Raw genomic sequence first — 2838 nt, forward strand, 5'->3', positions numbered from 1 at the left:
TCTGAAGTCTCGCCTCCCTTACACGATCAGCTCCTAGGTGTCGCGACTTGATGGCATTCCAGATCTCTTTTGATGCGGTTTGTTCTCCCACCTGAAGAATCATTGTTTCGGGAACAGATCGAAACAAAAGAGCTATCGCAACATCGTTCTTCTTTTGATCATCTGAACCGGGTTTGATCATGTCCCACACTTCATGAACACGAAGTAGAACCTTCATCCTCATCGACCAAACTGTGTAGTTTGTCGATGACAACATCCGACATTGGATGGATGTTGATCCAAAGTCCTTCGTGCGTAGAGCCCTAGTCACGTCCGCCATCTTGCTTATGCGATCTCTTGTTCACAAGCACCAGGATCTTAAGCTACAACTTAAGCTTAGATCGAGTCTCCAACCTGAAGCTCTGATACCAATTCAAATCTCTAGAAACACAAAGAGTTATAAGAACAACTTTTCTTATTAGCTTTAGAAACTTCTCAAAACTAAAGCTCTCAATATGTTTCTCTTTAATCATATGGAACACTTCTCCTTTAGACCTATATTTACATGAAAGACAATTTCCTTTAACATGTGGGATATGGAAAACACAAACCTAACCTAAATAGAAACTTCCCTTATTGTGTTTATCTTAACATATTAAACATCTAATAATATGTTAAGTTTCCACAAGTTTGGAATTATCCAACAGTCTTCGCAAGCCCTCTTTGCGGCTTCCGCATCTTTGAAAGTCACCGACAAAATAAAAACACAATATTAAATATTTGAGAAACAAGGAAAACAATGTTTGATAAATTAAGAAGAAAAGAACAAATAAAGAGAGAAGAGAACATACAAAGCCGTAGCCTTTGGAACGGTGAGTGAATTTGTCGAAGATGATGAAGACCTTCAAGATATCACCGTACTTGATGAAATGATCATGCATTGCTTCTTTATGAGTGTCCCAAGCCAATCCTCCTACGAACACTTTGGTCAGTATGACAACATTGATGGGTGAGGCCCAATTTATGTGTTGGCATCATTATTTTTATGTAATGAGATGAATTTGTGTTTAGAGTATGTAACAACAAAATAATTGGTTGTATTCGATCTAGAATTTAGAATTGGAAATTGATTTATTCTATTGAATTAATTAATTTTTGTTAAATCATATAGAACTTATTTTAGCATTTTAACAAAAACTCCACCAAAATACTTTAAAAGACAAATTAAAATATGAGAAATTATCTACAACATAAGATTTCTAGAAATACTGTAAAACTCACAAATAAAATATTTTCAATAACATTAGATTTCAAAATACTTTGTGAATTAACAAGTTTAATAACTAGATTTTGAGTGACTTTTCTAAAATTCACATTTAAAAAGCGGACTTTTCATTTAATACAAACTAGATATCGATCCGCGCAACCGTGTGAGTTTTTGTTTTCATTTATTTTTATATAAATATTTTATTTTCAATTCTAAATTGGTATATATTATAATATATATTTGTCTATCAATTTTTAAAACATAATAAGTTTACAGTATATTTTTTCATTGAACAGATTGTTTCAAACTTTCACATGTATTTGTATCTTCTTCTATATATATATATATTTTCCGATTATTATTTCATTATTAAAATCGTAACTATATATATAAAGATTAGTAAAATATTGTTTTATTGTCATATTCAAAAATATTGTAACATTTCACAAATTTAGAAAGTTTTTAAAAATTTAAACTTTTCGCTTCATAGATTTATATTATCGAGTAAATAATTAAACATTTAGTTTTTGTTTAATTTTTAAAATAAAATATATAGTTTAAAATTTGTTTTCATTGGTTTAAGGTAGTAAAGATTAATCATTGTTAGATAATATTATTTTTGTTATTTTAAAAAAAATCTTTATAATTTTAAAAGTTAACATCGACAAATATTTAAATATAATATTACAACATTAAATTATATCTATTTAATTTATACTATCTATAAATATAATGGATCATCTATTGTTTAAATCTAATTACTGATAGCCCAATAAAAATTTCTGGTATGCCCAAAATTTAAATGATAAGATTAGAGATTAAATGTAACATGACTTTCTAGGAATGAGTCCATTAGGTCCATTTTTTAAAAAAATCACACATGAATAAAGGTTATGACTTTTGTTTTAATATATAAATATCAGTTCAACATATCAAATGAACGCATCCATTGTGTGTCTTTCTTTGTCTTAGCATGATTCATGACCAAAGAAGGCTATGAGTTGAAACTTGAACTTGCTATAGAAATTTTGCTTTTAGTTTAAATTATATATATATACAAAAATGACCCAGCTATCATCTTCACCTTTGAAAATTCATGGAAGGGAACCGCAATCTACTCGAAAATAACACCTTCTAGACCAAGTAACGCCGGACACTCACTAATCAGTAGTCACTATGCAACATCTAAGGTGTTCAAATGTTCTACAAACTCTAGATGCTTAATTATTCAGATTTTAAAAATTTATTCTGTCAACCCTATGTCCTTGATAACTTATCACATACGCTGATCTCTAAAAAATGTGGATCTGCACGTCGATGGGACAAGACACCGAAAAAGTATCCATGTCTAGTTTACAATGCATACAACTCTATAGCCATATCAAACGGACACTAAGCTTAATATGAAACAAAAGGAAAATTGTCCAAGTTTTAAGATCTGCAAAAATCTATCACAATGTAAATGACGTCAGTGGTACTGCTGATTTTCAAGAACAAGACTTTCTTATTTAATAAGAGATAACCAAAAATATTGTTCCAGTCGCAGAAGAAATAAAATTGGAATTGTAAGTAAAACCTTATGGAGTAGCAAG

The 2838-nt window shown here is 29.8% G+C and overlaps 1 pseudogene; it reads right to left on the reverse strand.

Annotated features, from left to right (window-relative positions):
* LOC106345044 overlaps positions 1 to 965 on the reverse strand; it is a 4959-nt pseudogene extending 3994 nt beyond the window's left edge.
* Positions 966 to 2838: the final 1873 nt, after the last annotated feature.

Source organism: Brassica oleracea, chromosome C5 (assembly GCF_000695525.1).
Source record: "Brassica oleracea var. oleracea cultivar TO1000 chromosome C5, BOL, whole genome shotgun sequence".
In the NCBI taxonomy this organism is placed as follows: Eukaryota; Viridiplantae; Streptophyta; class Magnoliopsida; order Brassicales; family Brassicaceae; genus Brassica; species Brassica oleracea.